The sequence below is a fragment of the Lissotriton helveticus genome, chromosome 1_2 (genome assembly GCF_964261635.1).
Source record: "Lissotriton helveticus chromosome 1_2, aLisHel1.1, whole genome shotgun sequence".
Taxonomy (NCBI): Eukaryota; Metazoa; Chordata; class Amphibia; order Caudata; family Salamandridae; genus Lissotriton; species Lissotriton helveticus.
This window is the reverse complement of record NC_136058.1, coordinates 255,167,034-255,184,070: the sequence shown is the minus strand read 5'-3', so window position 1 is coordinate 255,184,070 and position 17,037 is coordinate 255,167,034. Positions and strand designations below refer to the sequence as shown.

At 56.2% G+C, this 17,037-nt stretch overlaps 1 long non-coding RNA gene across 1 annotated transcript in view; it reads left to right on the top strand.

The window, feature by feature from the left end:
- The first annotated feature begins 13,545 nt into the window (after positions 1 to 13,545).
- Positions 13,546 to 17,037, top strand: part of LOC144807841 (uncharacterized) — a 130,304-nt gene continuing 126,812 nt past the window's right edge. Inside the window, exon 1 of the long non-coding RNA XR_013606467.1 lies at positions 13,546 to 13,739. This is a non-coding gene — a long non-coding RNA (uncharacterized LOC144807841). The remainder of the gene's footprint in view (positions 13,740 to 17,037) is intronic.

The following is a 17,037-nucleotide window of genomic DNA, read 5'->3' as shown; positions in this document are numbered from 1 at the left end:
CCCGGAACCCCCTACGGGTCCTCCATGCCAACAGGCTCAAACCCCATTTTGTGCGATCCGAACTCAGCCTCCTGATGGCTACCGATACTGGGACCGAAGAAGACTCCGAACCCCTTCCGGACTTACTGAGGGCCCTCGAGCAGGATGGCTCAGTGGAAGGGGTCCAGCTCTCCGAGGCCCTGTCCCCGGAGCAACGCCAAGACTGCCAAACGCTCCTGAGGCAGTTCGCCTCCCTGTTCTCCCTCACCCCCGGAGTCACCCCCTGGTGCCTCCACGATGTGGACACCGGGGACAGCCCTCCTATTCGACACCGAGCATACCGCGTACCAGACCGGGTACGAACCTGCATCCAGACCGAGGTGTCCAAGATGCTGACCCTAGGAGTGATCGAACTCTCAGACAGTCCCTGGGCGAGCCCAGTCGTCCTGGTCCCCAAGGCAGCTGCCCCGGGCGTGGCCCCTGAGCTCCGGTTCTGCGTGGACTATCGAGGGCTGAATGCAGTTACCCGGACCGACGCTCATCCCATCCCCCGGGCAGACGAGCTAATTGACCGGATGGGGGCCGCCCGCTACCTGAGCATCTTCGACCTAACAGCGGGCTACTGGCAGATCGGCCTCACCCCTAGGGCCCAAGAACGATCCGCCTTCTCTACCCCAGACGGGCACTACCACTTCAAAGTCATGCCCTTCGGCATGAAAAACGCCCCGGCAACGTTCCAACGGCTGGTAAACCAGGTACTGGCGGGCCTGGAAGACTTCAGCGCCGCCTACCTGGACGACATTGCTGTGTACAGCCACCAGTGGACTGACCACCTCCGCCACCTGCGGAAGGTTCTACACGCCCTCCAGCAAGCCGGGCTCACCATCAAAGCCAGCAAGTGCCAGGTTGGCCAAGGGTCCGTAACCTACCTGGGACACCAAGTGGGAAGCGGGCTGGTGGCCCCTCTCCAACTCAAGATTGCTGCCATCCAGGCCTGGCAACCCCCTACGAGCCAAACGGAGGTCCGGGCCTTCCTGGGGCTCACCGGATACTACCGGCGGTTCGTGAAGGACTATGGCAGCATCGTGGGGCCACTCACAGAGCTCACCTCCAAAAAGAGCCCCAAAACCGTCAACTGGACCCCGGACTGCCAATCAGCCTTCGAAAAGCTAAAGACCACCATGTGCACGGCCCCCGTGCTCCAGGCTCCCGACTACAGCCGGGAATTCATTGTGCAGACGGACGCCTCCGATCATGGTGTGGGGGCCGTCCTCTCCCAACTCAACGCTGAAGGGGTCGACCATCCGGTGGTCTTCATCAGCAGACGCCTCTTGCCCCGGGAACAGCGCTGGAGCACCATTGAGAGAGAGGCCTTCGCCGTAGTCTGGGCCCTCAAGAAGCTCCGGCCATACCTCTTCGGCACCCACTTCCGGGTGCAAACAGACCACCGACCCCTGCAATGGCTGATGCAGATGCGGGGGGAGAACCCAAAGCTGTTGCGCTGGTCCATCTCCCTACAGGGGATGGACTTCACGGTGGAACATCGTCCAGGCCAGGACCACGCCAACGCCGACGGCCTGTCCCGCTTTTTCCGCCTCAGCGAGGAGAGTCCCCAGGAAGATGGCTGACTCTCCCCGCCTTCAGCTGGGGGGGACGCATGTTGGACAGGCCGCATGGTCGGGCTGCCCCCTCCCCACAATGGGACCGGGACCCTGGCTCCTCCTGCATCCCCAGCCAGAGTCCCCGACGACCACCCGAAGTACACTGCAATTCCTCACCCACAAGACACCAACTCCGGACCCCGCTGGCCCGGGTCACCATCCCCACCACGACCTCGGCCCAGCCGCCATCTTGGGCACTGCAGCACGAGGCCGCGTGGCCTCCACTCGACCCTCACCCTGGGCCCGGCCGGGCCCGCCATCGAGGCACCAACCTCCCCCCAGGAGGCAGAGTGACCACTTGGCGAGTCAATGGGAGAAAGGAATCGTCAACGGCTCTCCTCCGCCAGGTGTCGATCACCCCCGGCCGCCTGGGCGCTGGCTCCACCCCCCTGCTGGGTGTCTGGACTCCCTCATCCCGGACCTCCCGGCCCCCCAGGCACGCGGGTCCGGACATCAAAGGGGACCAGACCTATAACTGGGGCAGGACCAGACCAGGAAGCAGTTGTATCCTGGAGTCGAGAGACCCGAGAAGAACTCATCCGTGACTGGCCTGCTGGCGCTGCCGCGGCCCTCTGCCTCGTGAAACCATCGTCTTGGCCTGCTGGCGCTGCCGCGGCCCTCTGCCTCGTGAAACCATCGTCTTGGCCTGCTGGCGCTGCCGCGGCCCTCTGCCTCGTGAAACCATCGTCTTGGCCTGCTGGCGCTGCCGCGGCCCTCTGCCTCGTGAAACCATCGTCTTGGCCTGCTGGCGCTGCCGCGGCCCTCTGCCTAGTGAAACCATCGTCTTGGCCTGCTGGCGCTGCCGCGGCCTTCTGCTCTGTGAGACTACCATCTTGGCCTGCTGGCGCTGCCGCGGCCCGATCCACAGACCCTCCAGCTCGAGGATTGTGAGCTCGCCTCTTACCACTACCTGTACCGACCCGGTACCAAGACTGTCCCGCTACCCCCTTTCCCTACAGAGACTAGAAGTGAGAGGATCCCCGGGTCCGAGATATCCTGTATCGCTGATATCCTTGCCTTACGAACCTTATATAAAGCATTGAACTCGACTTGGTGTGGTGCCTGTTTGTGGGGAGGGAGGTAACTTGTCTGTACGATTACCGGAGACGGTCCCCCTCGGGGATCTCTCCCTCAGCATCCGGCCGACCCTCAGGGTCCCCGTCTAACAGGAAACCTAATGTTATCTTATGGGAGAGGTAGGCCTTGCAGTAGTGAAAAATGGATGTAAGAGTTTTTCCATTCCAAGACAGTTAAAACTTAAAATGTCCAATTTTTTTAATACACTGTACAATGTCCTCTGGGCTGTCCAGGGCCTACCCTGTGGGTAACTTATATGTATGAAAAATGAAGGTTTATTTTGCCAGCTTGAAATAGCAATTTAAAACTGCATAAAAAGGCTGCAATGGCAGGTCTAAGACATGTTTAAAAGGCTACTTATGTGGGTGGCACAATCAGTGCTGTATGGCCATGAGTAGCAATTCATTTACAGCCCCTGGCAACGGTAGTACCACTTTACTATGGAGTTACAAGTAAACTAAATATGCCAGTTCAGTATAAACCAATTCTATCACGTTTTAAGGACATAACACTAGCACTTTAGCACTGGTTAGCAGTGGTAAAGAGTGTAGAGTCCTATGGTTGTTTTTCGATACAAAGAGCCCAAAACCTCTGGATGTTCAACTGGAGTCCAGTTCTTGCAATTTGTAGGTTGGAGAAGCACACTCTTACACCAGCCAAGAGTCCAGGATCTTTAAATGCACGTTTTGGGGGTCAGGACTCACTTAAGCGGAGGCCAGCAACAGGGTTCATGCAGGTCGAGTTGGTGCTGGGCAGCTGGGCAGCTGCAGGGAAGGCCTCTGGAACCTTGTTGTGTTCCTGCTGCTTAAACAGGAGATCGGCCAACTGACCCTTGAAGTCACTTCTGGAGTCCTGATTCAAAGTAAGCAGGTCCAGTCAGAGAGAAGGGCAGTCTTTCTTTTGATCTTCTGAGCCCCAGGAATGTTCTGATTTTAGGTTATCGGGTGTCCCTTTTATACCCAGTGCCAGTCTGTGTGTGGGGCAGAGAGCAAAAGATGCACACAATTGATGGACGGAATGCAAAACAAATCAAAACATTCACCCCAGTCAAGAGATCTGGGTTAAATCCATCATTCTTTTGCTCACCATGCCACAACAGTTCAGACCTGGCCATATGCAAATCAGTTTTGACCCTGTGCCTCATGGGAACAGTCCAGCCCGAACTGCCAAGCCAGGTCCTCCCTGGACCGAAAACAAGTTTCCTAAGACTGGTTTTGGGGTTTCACCCTCTATTATCTAGGATAGATTGAATCCAGAGTAACAGTGAGCTGGGACCCACGTCTGGGCATTCCCGGTGCACTTAGGGCAAGAAAGCAAAAGACACACAATTGTTGGACAGAATGCAGAACATATCGAAACATTAACTCCCAGTAAAGATATCTGGGTTAATTTCATCATTCTTTTGCTTACCATGCCACTCCAGTTTAGACCTGGCCATATCCAAACCAGTCTTGACCCTGTGCCTCATGGGAACAGTCCAGCCCAAACTGCCAAGCCAGGTCTTCCCTGGACTGGAAACAAGCATCATAGCACCGATTTCAGGGTCACTGCCTTTGTCTACCCTTCAACTGATTCTGGTCAGTCCCTTTCCCCTGGGTTTGGCACTAATCAGTCTGGGGGGACAAAGGCAGGCAGACCCAGTTGTGGGCTGGATTTGCCAGTGATTTCAGAAGCCAGTGAGGAAGTTGGCACAACCCTCAGGCTACCCTTTCAATCTCAGTAATGCCTGAGTACAACACCCTGTGCCACCTTGCTCAGGAGAGGAATAGCTTTAACCCACACCCAGGCCCTTTTGTCCCCTGCCATTAACAGTAACATGACCCTGGATACTGGCACACAGGTACATTTGTTTAAGCAGGAAAAAAGCCATCCTTCTAAAAGTGTCATTTTCAGAATAGTAACTGAAAATCTAACTTCACCATTAAGGAGGATTTTAAATTACAATTCAAATGAGTGGAACAAGTATTTCTCTCTGTGCTTACAAACTGAAGTTATCACTTTTTAAGTGTAGTAAGGTAACCAAGTGGTAGTCTATTAGAGAGCTACCTTACTAGAGTGAAAAACGACTATGGGTGTTTTCATGGCTAGGGCATGAATAACATAAGTACCCATGTCCTACCTTTTGAATATCATGCACCCTGCTCTATGAGCCTTTAGGGCTTATGTTAGACGGGGACCCTGAGGGTCGGCCGGATACCGAGGGAGAGATCCCCGAGGGGGACCGTCTCCAGCGATCGTACAGACAAGTTACCTCCCTCCCCACAAACAGGCACCACACCAAGTCGAGTTCAAGGCTTTATATAAGGTTCTTAAGGCAAGGATATCAGCGATACAGGATATCTTGGACCCGGGGGTCCTCTCACTTCTAGTCTCTGTAGGGAAAGGGGGTAGCGGGACAGTCTTGGTACCGGATCGGTACCGGTAGTGGTAAAGGCGAGCTCACAATCCTCGAGCTGGAGTGTCTGTGGATCGGGCCGCGGCAGCGCCAGCACGCCAAGGTGATAGTCTCATAAAGCAGAGGGCCGCGGCAGCGCCAGCAGGCCAAGTCGATGGTTTCACGAGGCAGAGGGCCGCGGCAGCGCCAGCAGGCCAAGACGATGGTTTCACGAGGCAGAGGGCCGCGGCAGCGCCAGCAGGCCAAGACGATGGTTTCACGATGCAGAGGGCCGCGGCAGCGCCAGCAGGCCAAGACGATGGTTTCACGAGGCAGAGGGCCGCGGCAGCGCCAGCAGGCCAAGACGATGGTTTCACGATGCAGAGGGCCGCGGCAGCGCCAGCAGGCCAAGACGATGGTTTCACGAGGCAGAGGGCCGCGGCAGCGCCAGCAGGCCAAGTCACGGATGAGTTCTTCTCGGGTCTCTCGACTCCAGGATACAACTGCCTTCCTGGTCTGGCCCTGCCCCAGTTATAGGTCTGGTCCCCTTTGATGTCCGGACCCTCGCGCCTGGGGGCCGGGAGGTCCGGGATGAGGGAGTCCAGACACCCAGCAGGGGGGTGGAGCCAGCGCCCAGGCGGCCTGGGGTGATCGACACCTGGCGGAGGAGAGCCGTTGACGATTCCTTCTCCCATTGACTCGCCAAGTGGTCACTCTGCCTCCTGGGAGGATGGTGGGGCCTCGATGTCGGGGCCGGCCGGGCCCGGGGTTAGGGTCGAGTTGAGGCCACGCGGCCTCGTGCTGCAGTGCCCCAAGATGGCGGCCGGTTCGATGTCGTGGTGTGGATGGTGACCCGGGCCAGCTGGGTCCGGGGCTGGTGTCTTGTAGTGGAGGGATTGCAGGGTACTTCGGGTGGTCGTTTATGGACTCTGGCTGGGGATGCAGGGAGAGCCAGGGTCCTGGTCCTATTGCGGGGAGGGGGGACAGCTCGAACATGCGGCCTGTCCAACATGCGTCCCCCCCAGCTGAAGGCGGGGAGAGTCAGCCATCTTCCTGGGGACTCTCCTCGCTGAGGCGGAAAAAGCGTGACAGGCCGTCGGCGTTGGCGTGGTCCTGGCCGGGGCGATGTTCCACCGTGAAGTCCATCCCCTGCAGGGAGATGGACCAGCGCAACAGCTTCGGGTTCTCCCCCCGCATTTGCATCAGCCATTGCAGGGGTCGGTGGTCTGTTTGCACCCGGAAGTGGGTGCCGAAGAGGTATGGCCGGAGCTTCTTGAGTGCCCAGACTACGGCGAAGGCCTCCCTCTCAATGGTGCTCCAGCGCTGTTCTCGGGGCAAGAGGCGTCTGCTGATGAAGACCACCGGATGGTCGACCCCTTCGGCGTTGAGTTGGGAGAGGACGGCCCCCACACCATGATCGGATGCGTCCGTCTGCACAATGAATTCCCGGCTGTAGTCGGGAGCCTGGAGCACGGGGGCCGTGCACATGGCGGTCTTTAGCTTCTCGAAGGCTGATTGGCAGTCCGGGGTCCAGTTGACGGTTTTGGGGCTCTTTTTGGAGGTGAGCTCTGTGAGGGGCCCCACGATGCTGCCATAGTCCTTCACGAACCGCCGGTAGTATCCGGTGAGCCCCAGGAAGGCCCGGACCTCCGTTTGGCTCGTAGGGGGTTGCCAGGCCTGGATGGCAGCAATCTTGAGTTGGAGAGGGGCCACCAGCCCGCTTCCCACTTGGTGTCCCAGGTAGGTCACGGACCCTTGGCCAACTTGGCACTTGCTGGCCTTGATGGTGAGCCCGGCTTGCTGGAGGGCGTGTAGAACCTCCCGCAGGTGGCGGAGGTGGTCGGTCCACTGGTGGCTGTACACAGCAATGTCGTCCAGGTAGGCGGCGCTGAAGTCTTCCAGGCCCGCCAGTACCTGGTTTACCAGCCGTTGGAACGTTGCCGGGGCGTTTTTCATGCCGAAGGGCATGACTTTAAAGTGGTAGTGCCCGTCTGGGGTAGAGAAGGCGGATCGTTCTTGGGCCCTAGGGGTGAGGCCGATCTGCCAGTAGCCCGCTGTTAGGTCGAAGATGCTCAGGTAGCGGGCGGCCCCCATCCGGTCAATTAGCTCGTCTGCCCGGGGGATGGGATGAGCGTCGGTCCGGGTAACTGCATTCAGCCCTCGATAGTCCACGCAGAACCGGAGCTCAGGGGCAACGCCCGGGGCAGCCGCCTTGGGAACCAGGACGACTGGGCTCGCCCAGGGACTGTCTGAGGGTTCGATCACTCCTAGGGTCAGCATCTTGGACACCTCGGTCTGGATGCAGGCTCGTACCCGGTCTGGTACGCGGTATGCTCGGTGTCGAATAGGAGGGCTGTCCCCGGTGTCCACATCGTGGAGGCACCAGGGGGTGACTCCGGGGGTGAGGGAGAACAGGGAGGCGAACTGCCTCAGGAGCGTTTGGCAGTCTTGGCGTTGCTCCGGGGACAGGGCCTCGGAGAGCTGGACCCCTTCCACTGAGCCATCCTGCTCGAGGGCCCTCAGTAAGTCCGGAAGGGGTTCGGAGTCTTCTTCTGTCCCAGTATCGGTAGCCATCAGGAGGCTGAGTTCGGATCGCACAAAATGGGGTTTGAGCCTGTTGGCATGGAGGACCCGTAGGGGGTTCCGGGCAGTCTCCATGTCGATTAAATAGGTGACGGGCCCCTTGCGTTCGATTACCTTGAAGGGCCCGGACCATCTGTCTTGGAGGGCACAGGGCTCAACCGGGGACATCACCCAGACCTGTTGTCCAGGTTCGAACTCAATGGAGGACGTGTGCTGATCGTACCACCTCTTCATGTCCTCCTGACTGGCCTCGAGGTTGGCTTTGGCGGTGTCTCGGAACCGCCGGGTCTGGTTGCGGAGAGCCAGGAGATACCGGTAGATGTCCGGGGGAGTTTTCTGGGGAGGCTGCTCCCAACCTTCCTTGACTAGGCTGAGGGGGCCCCGGACGGGGTGCCCGTACAGTAGTTCAAAGGGGCTGAAGCCGAGGGACTTCTGCGGGACCTCCCGATAGGCAAACAGGAGGCATGGAAGCAGTACGTCCCACTGGCGTCGAAGGGGTTCTTCTAGACCCATAATCATCCCCTTGAGGGTGCGGTTGAATCTCTCGACCAGTCCGTTTCCTTGCGGGTGATAGGGGGTCGTGAATTTGTAGGTGACCCCGCATTGCTGCCAGAGGGACTTCATATATCTGGAGATAAAGTTCGTGCCCCTGTCACTGACGACCTCCCGGGGGAACCCCACCCGGGAGAAGATCCCCATCAGGGCCCGGCCCACCACGGGGGCCGTCACAGTCCGAAGAGGGATGGCCTCGGGATAGCGGGTGGCGTGGTCTACAAGGACCAGGATGAACCGGTGTCCTTGGGCTGTTCGAGGGTCGAGGGGCCCCACAATGTCTATTCCCACTCGCTCAAACGGGGTGGTGACGACAGGAAAGGGTTGTAATGGTGCCTTGATTTTTCGGCCACTTTTTCCGCTGGCCTGGCAGGTGGGGCAGGCCTTGCAGTGGTTGGTGACATCCTTCCGCATGTGGGGCCAGAAAAAATGGGTCACTAGGCGGTCGTAGGTTTTATCCTGCCCCAGGTGTCCGGCAAGGGGGACATCGTGGGCTAAGTTCAGGAGGAAGTCTCGGAAGCGAAGGGGCACCACCAGCACCCGACTGGCCCCTAGTTCTGCAATTTTCTGCTCGCTGTAGAGCAGGTCTTGGTCCCAGTAGATCCAGTGGGCCCCCGAGGTATCCCCGGTGCTCTGGGCCAGGGCTTGCTGCCGGAGTCCTTCGAGAGAAGGACAGGTTTTTTGCTCGGCCCGGAATTGTTCCTGCGTGGGGCCTCCCTCCTGCCGCCATTGTGCCAGGTCAGGGACGTCCCGAAGCTGGTCGGATCCTTCTTCGGTTTGGGTCAAGGGAATGGCTTCTGGGGCGGCCTCCTCTGGGATGAGCGCGGGAGGAGGTTCTGGCCACTCGGGCTCTTCTGGGCTGGGGACCGCGCGGGCGGTCATGGACCGGGTCGTGACGCAGACCCATTCGGGGAGGCCAAGCATCCCCAGGTGCTCCCTCCGTTCGACAGCTGCCCAGGGAGAGCTTTCAAGGTCGTTTCCTAGGAGGCAGTCCACGGGGGCATCATCGCGGACAGTTACTTTTAACATCCCTGTTACTCCTCCCCACTCGAAGGGGACGCAGGCCATGTGGCATAGGCTTTCGGAGTTGTCGGCTGATCGAACAGGGCAAAGAATGTTCGGCAAGATTTGGTCTGGAGTGACGAGGTGGCGTCGGACCGCCGTTACACTGGCCCCGGTGTCGCGGAGGGCTTCCGCCCGGCGGCCATTGATGTTGACCCATTGACCGTACTTCTGTGTGTTGGCGGGAAGCGGGGCCCGCGGAATCATGTCTCTCTCCCCTAAGCAGACCAGTGCCATGGCGGCGGGTGCCCATTCAGAGGGATCGGTCTCGTACTCCTCTTGGTCTTCCGGGATTATTTCTTCCCCTAGGGCCGCCGCTGCAACTTGGCGGGGAGTAGTGTTCGGATTCTTTGGGCAGTTGGGATCACTGGCGTAGTGGCCGGGTCGCTGGCACCTGTGGCACGTAATGTTGGCCCGGAAACCGGCCCGGATGGCAGGGCTTCCCCGGCCAACCGGGGTCGAGGGGTTTCTGGGGGGTGACGAGGGGCCGGGGTCTCTCCCCCGACCCTGACTTCCTCCTCCCCCTCGGGGGCGATACGATCTGGATACTTCGCTGGGTGCGCTCCGGCCAACTCGGGTGCTTTCCCAACGGTCGGCTTCGGCGGCGAGTTGTCGAGGGTCGGTTAGCTTGCTGTCCAGGAGGTGTTGCCGGAGCTCCACGAAGCAGTTGTTCGACAGGTGTTCCCATACGATAAGGTCAAAGAGTTGTTCGTAGGTGGTTACTTTGTTGCCCTTGATCCACCCCTCGAAGGCTCGGCTAAAAAAGTTCACGTACTCCACCCAAGTTGTACCTGGAATCCGTTTGCAGTCGCGGAACCGTTGGCGGTACATCTCAGGTGTGAGCCCGTATCGAGTGAGGAGGGCGGCCTTCATGTGGTCGTAGGAGGTCATCAGCTGGTCCGGGAGTTGCAGCAGGGCGTCCCGTCCTTCGTTGACAAACCTCCCCCATAATCCAGCTCCCCAATCGCTTCGGGGAATCCGGTGGGAGGTCATTGCCACCTCATAGGCTTTAAACCACTGCTGGATATCATCGTTCTTGTGGTATTCCCGGATGACATCTTTGGGGATGTGAACCTTGGGTTCGGTCGAGGCAGACGGGGTCGGTCGTTCGGGGAGCCCGAGGTCTTTATTCTGTTTCTGGATCTCCAGTGCTTTGAGATTGCGCTCATGTTCGTACTCTAGTCTCTTTTCCTCTAGCTCCCTCTGTCTTTGCTTGTCTTCCCGCTCTTCCCTGAGCCGTAAGTGTTCCAGGGTTATTTTTTGTTCTGCCAGCTTGAGTTCCCCATCCAAGCGAAGTCGGGCAAGTTCTAATTCGTGGAGTCTGGTTTTTTCTCTTTCTCGGATCTCTTCCAGGGAGAGATCCGCTCTTTCTTTAGTTGGTGCGGGGCTCGTTTCGGTTGTTTGTGTTCGGGGTACGGCCGTACCCGTTTCTGCCCAAGCTTCTAGGGCTCGTTTGAAGTCTTCCTTTGTGCTAAGACCTGTGGTTGGAAGTCCAAGTTCTATGCAATATTGCTTCAGTTCCCGGTGGTTGTAGTCTTCCAATTTTTCCATCTAAAATTTTTCCGTTGTTCCGCTCTCTATTGACATGGTTGTTGTGTGTCGTGGGGCGAGTGACTTTCTGTACGATTATGCGTAGGTTCGGATCCCGTCGCTGGCCACCAATGTTAGACGGGGACCCTGAGGGTCGGCCGGATACCGAGGGAGAGATCCCCGAGGGGGACCGTCTCCAGCGATCGTACAGACAAGTTACCTCCCTCCCCACAAACAGGCACCACACCAAGTCGAGTTCAAGGCTTTATATAAGGTTCTTAAGGCAAGGATATCAGCGATACAGGATATCTTGGACCCGGGGGTCCTCTCACTTCTAGTCTCTGTAGGGAAAGGGGGTAGCGGGACAGTCTTGGTACCGGATCGGTACCGGTAGTGGTAAAGGCGAGCTCACAATCCTCGAGCTGGAGTGTCTGTGGATCGGGCCGCGGCAGCGCCAGCAGGCCAAGGTGATAGTCTCATAAAGCAGAGGGCCGCGGCAGCACCAGCAGGCCAAGTCGATGGTTTCACGAGGCAGAGGGCCGCGGCAGCGCCAGCAGGCCAAGACGATGGTTTCACGAGGCAGAGGGCCGCGGCAGCGCCAGCAGGCCAAGACGATGGTTTCACGATGCAGAGGGCCGCGGCAGCGCCAGCAGGCCAAGACGATGGTTTCACGAGGCAGAGGGCCGCGGCAGCGCCAGCAGGCCAAGACGATGGTTTCACGATGCAGAGGGCCGCGGCAGCGCCAGCAGGCCAAGACGATGGTTTCACGAGGCAGAGGGCCGCGGCAGCGCCAGCAGGCCAAGTCACGGATGAGTTCTTCTCGGGTCTCTCGACTCCAGGATACAACTGCCTTCCTGGTCTGGCCCTGCCCCAGTTATAGGTCTGGTCCCCTTTGATGTCCGGACCCTCGCGCCTGGGGGCCGGGAGGTCCGGGATGAGGGAGTCCAGACACCCAGCAGGGGGGTGGAGCCAGCGCCCAGGCGGCCTGGGGTGATCGACACCTGGCGGAGGAGAGCCGTTGACGATTCCTTCTCCCATTGACTCGCCAAGTGGTCACTCTGCCTCCTGGGAGGATGGTGGGGCCTCGATGTCGGGGCCGGCCGGGCCCGGGGTTAGGGTCGAGTTGAGGCCACGCGGCCTCGTGCTGCAGTGCCCCAAGATGGCGGCCGGTTCGATGTCGTGGTGTGGATGGTGACCCGGGCCAGCTGGGTCCGGGGCTGGTGTCTTGTAGTGGAGGGATTGCAGGGTACTTCGGGTGGTCGTTTATGGACTCTGGCTGGGGATGCAGGGAGAGCCAGGGTCCTGGTCCTATTGCGGGGAGGGGGGACAGCTCGAACATGCGGCCTGTCCAACAGCTTACCTTCAGGGTGACTTAGAAGTTTTAAAATGGAAGGTTTAGGCCTGGCAATAGTATAGGAATGGCAGTCTTAAGACTGCACTACAGGTTGCGGAGGCAGGCCTGATACATGTTTTATTGTGCTACTTTAGTAGGTAGTACAAAGGGTGATGCAGCCTACTTGCAGCATTTCATTTATTGCCCCTGAGTACATATAGTATAATTTATTAAGGACTTAAATTAAATATGCCAATTGTGTGTATACCAATGTTACCATGTTTGGGATGGGAGAGCACCAGCACTTTACTTCTGGATAGCAGGGGTAAAGTGTGCAGAGTCCTTATGCCAACAATAACGGGATCGACAAAAAATAGGCTAGTGGAGGCAAAATTCTGGGGGAATACCATGCAAAAGACGGTTAATTCCAACACTTGGCTACTAAGGTAGACAAAGAAGGTGGAGGAATTTCCTTAGGCCAGCAATTGATAACCCACTGCCAAGTTGGTGTCAATCCCTAAGAATTCATGCTCTGTAGCTGAAAACTTTTTCGATTGCATGACCAACGTGGCAGAATGGATGTCATGTAACTTTTTAAAACTGAATGGGGATAAGACGGAAGTGATAATTTTGTGCACATGGGCATCAAGCTGGAATAGCACCTGCTGGCCTCACTCTCTAGTCATTTTTCTTACTCTGGGAAAAAAAGCCAAGAACCTTGGAGTACTGATGGACACGGAATTCAACTTCAATGCCCAAACTAATCGTACAATCATAACCTGCACCTGGATTATAAGGATGCTGAAGACATTTTTTGCACTCATTCAGCTACCTGCACGCAAGCAACTTGCTTTTGCCCTGGTAATGTCCAGACTCGATTAGTGCTTAATTTGTGCCGGTGCTTTCCGGTGCTAAGCACCGGCACTTAATCTTCAGGGCCGGGTCTACCCGCGAGGTCAGCTGTTCACTACATTCACAGGGATCTCCCTGGTGAAGAGTTAATATTTCACGTGATTGTGTTTAAAATACTGAATACAGAACAAATTGGATGCTGCAGCAGCAGCCCGCTTTATAAGGCATGTGACACTCAGATTGAAACTGCAGTGCCAGGGCCCCTGCCTCCTTGTAATTTACAGGTCACTCTAATCAAGGCTGGGGCCTGCACGCACTGCTACTGGTGGGTCGTGATTGCAGCTGAGTCACGGGCTTCTTTCAGGCTGACAGCACTGTTGCTACAATGTATTCTGATGCCCGCCCCACGGCGCCACAGAGACGGGATGTGAAGCAGAGTCTGCCCACTGTGCCGCGGGGGGAGGGGGCGACGTCACCTCCGGTCCTGTTGCCAGAGCGGGAAGTTTGCAGAGAAGGCAGCTGGCTAGAAGATGAGTTTGGGTACGGGGAGTGAAGGAGGAAAGATAGGAAGAACTGGGGGCATATGCACGAAGAGACGTCCATCCAGACACAGCCAAAAACAAATCACATGTAATGTCGGGGCTGGAGGCGGCAATTGGCAGAGCAGAGAAACACATGCTGACGCCATGAATCTGGGACAGGTGGCCTGGAGGCGCCCCGCTCCACGAGGTTTACGGTAGGGTCATCAACTGAACTCTGGCTACTGGTTCGAGGGACTCAGGCGCGCCGCGCTGGCCTCGCAGCGCTGTCTGCTGCTGTTAATATATTTATTTAACTGAGCAGATGGAAATTTTTATAAATGTGCGTAACAGTCACTGTATGTAACAGTAACAGTCACTGTGTCTAACAGTCACTGTAGTCACTGGAACTCAACTCTTCTCGAGTCTCACCTGACCCACTCTGCTGCCAATGACGTAGGGCACACATGCCGTTGTGTTTCTTAGAGCACTGCCGTGTTTCTGGTGTAAATGTTTGTGGCATATACATAAAAGTCAGGTGGTACAAACAAGGCATTAAGTAATTAGCGGGAGGGGGACACTTGCCCGGTTGCTCGGGTGGTGCTCCTGAGCACTGTCTTTAACAGACACTATTGCACCACTGAGTCTGTTAGTGTCTCAGCGTCAGGAGGCCCACTAACTAGAAACCCGAGAGAAGCACAACACCAGCAGCGTCTCAGCTCAGACCTCCTGTGGCGCTGAGCACAACAGCACAGACCTCCCTTCAGTTCACGCTGGACGGTGAAGGAATCCGGACACGTTTCCGAGAACTACCCTTGTGTCTTCAGATAAACTATTCAACAAGACCGCTTTCACCCTTCAACCAAGATCAGAGTTCATCCCACATTTCTGTTAGCATGGCAGCAGCATCCTTCTTCGACCTCTAGTGCCCACGTTGCAAACAGAGGCCCTTAAAAACATTTCACGGTTATTTTTAGGTTTCGACCTGGCGATCTGCGCAAGCAGTTCGCGCAGGTGAAATCTTTTGTTTACCATATTGGCTATCGGAACGTCCCCCACCTCCCATTAGCTAGCTCCATAAATGGAGGCTAGCCATTGGGAGCCGGATCTGTCCATCAAGGCCGGACCAGATTCGGGGGCGTTCCCGCGATTTTTTCCCTCTCCGCCTCTGCGATGTCGTCATCGCGGTGGTGGGCGGAGTTTCATTTTTTTTCCTTCTGTGTTTGTTTTGGTCATTCCATGCGAGGAAGCCCAGGTGAGTGCTTGTTTTTTAGTGGTGGAGCACGTGAATTCAGTGTACGTTGGTTAAAAATACATGATGAAGACACAGGCCACGATCTGGCTGTTCATCAAGTGCATGGGCGCTAAAAGTAGTTTTTGCCCCTTTATTTGTAGTGAGGACTCCGCAGTGGTTTGTCTGTTGTGAAATTGCTCGGGTGATCCCCTTTGTTGCAGCATGCATAACTTTTCATTCTTTCAGTTCGACTTTACAGTCCGTTTTAATAATGTCCTTAAAACTGCGGGTGTTCAGTACCCAAACGGCCTAAATAGACTCGTATGGGCTAAGCATCTCGTGCCCCTCGTGAGACACTTGTAAAACTGCTCATAAGATTTGCAACGGGGAGTTTTTTCATGGTTTGGCATTTTTCGTAATGCATTACAGTTGAATTTATATAGCGCTTCATCTCCTAACCACACTGCAAAGCGCTGAAGAGCATCAGAGGCCATAAAGTACGTGCTGCAAAGGTGATTAACAGCAAATGGGTAAAACGTCCAATACAGTCCAAGATTTGGCAAAACAATTAAATTTTAAAAAACAAAATAAGATCTTGAACGGATAAAAATGTTTAACATGATGCAACCTGGCGTATTTTTGCTTTCATGTGCCTTCGTGTGCTTGATTGCAAATTCAGGAAACAAAAGCTAGAGGTACCCTGCAGTCCAAACCGAGGAAGAGTACATAGCAACCGTTGACGCACACAGAGCCCTAAGCAAACGGGCAGTAAAGTACTGTGATGGTTTATCGTATTGTTTAAACAACTGAATAGAAAAAAACATCAACTTTAAGCAGGGTCGGACTGGCTTATAGAGCAAATCGGGCAGTGCCCGGTGGTCTGGCCGGACAGTGCATTCATCGTGTGTGGGGTTTGACTGCTGGTGTCCCTGATATTAAAACAAATATTGCCTGCAGCAACTTCTAATTAGAGTGCAGAGTGCATAGGGAGTGCAAAGTGCATAGGGAGTGGAGAGTGCATAGGGAGTGGAGAGTGGAGAGTGCATAGGGAGTGGAGAGTGCATAGGGAGTGGAGAGTGGAGAGTGCATAGGGAGTGCAGAGTGCATAGGGAGTGGAGAGTGCATAGGGAGTGGAGAGTGCATAGGGAGTGGAGAGTGCATAGGGAGTGGAGAGTACATAGAGAGTGGAGAGTGCATAGAGAGTGCATAGGGAGTGCAGAGTGCATGGAGAGTGCATAGGGAGTGGAGAGTGCATAGGGAGTGGAGAGTGCATAGGGAGTGGAGAGTGCATAGGGAGTGCAGAGTGCATAGGGCGTGCATAGGGCGTGCAGAGTGCATAGGGAATGCAGAGTGGGGAGTGCAGAGTGCAGAGTGCATAGGGAGTGCAGAGTGGAGAGTGCATAGAGAGTGGAGAGTGCATAGGGAGTGCATAGGGAGTGGAGAGTGCATAGGGAGTGGAGAGTGGAGAGTGCATAGGGAGTGGAGAGTGCAGAGTGCATAGGGAGTGCATAGGGAGTGCAGAGTGCATAGGGAGTGCAGAGTGCATAGGGAGTGCAGAGTGCGTAGGGAGTGCAGAGTGCATAGAGAGTGAAGAGTGCATAGGGAGTGAAGAGTGCATAGGGAGTGGAGAGTGAAGAGTGCATAGGGAGTGCAGAGTGCATAGGGAGTGGGGTGGAGAGTGGAGAGTGCATAGGGAGTGGAGAGTGCATAGGGAGTGGAGAGTGCATAGGGAGTGGAGAGTGCATAGGGAGTGGAGAGTGCATAGGGAGTGGAGAGTGCAGAGTGCATAGGGAGTGCAGAGTGCATAGAGAGTGCATAGGGAGTGGAGAGTGCATAGGGAGTGGAGAGTGCATAGGGAGTGGAGAGTGCATAGGGAGTGGAGAGTGCATAGGGAGTGGAGAGTGCATAGGGAGTGGAGAGTGGAGAGTGCATAGGGAGTGCAGAGTGCATAGAGAGTGCAGAGTGCAGAGTGCATAGGGAGTGCAGAGTGCATAGAGAGTGCATAGGGAGTGCAGAGTGGAGAGTGCATAGGGAGTGCAGAGTGCATGGAGAGTGCAGAGTGCATAGGGAGTGGAGAGTGCATAGGGAGTGCATAGGGAGTGCAGAGTGCATAGAGAGTGAAGAGTGCATAGGGAGTGAAGAGTGCATAGGGAGTGGAGAGTGCAGAGTGCAGAGTGCATAGGGAGTGAAGAGTGCATAGGGAGTGCAGATTGCATAGGGAGTGCAGAGTGCATAGAGTGCATAGAGAGTGAAGAGTGCATAGGGAGTGGAGAGTGCAGAGT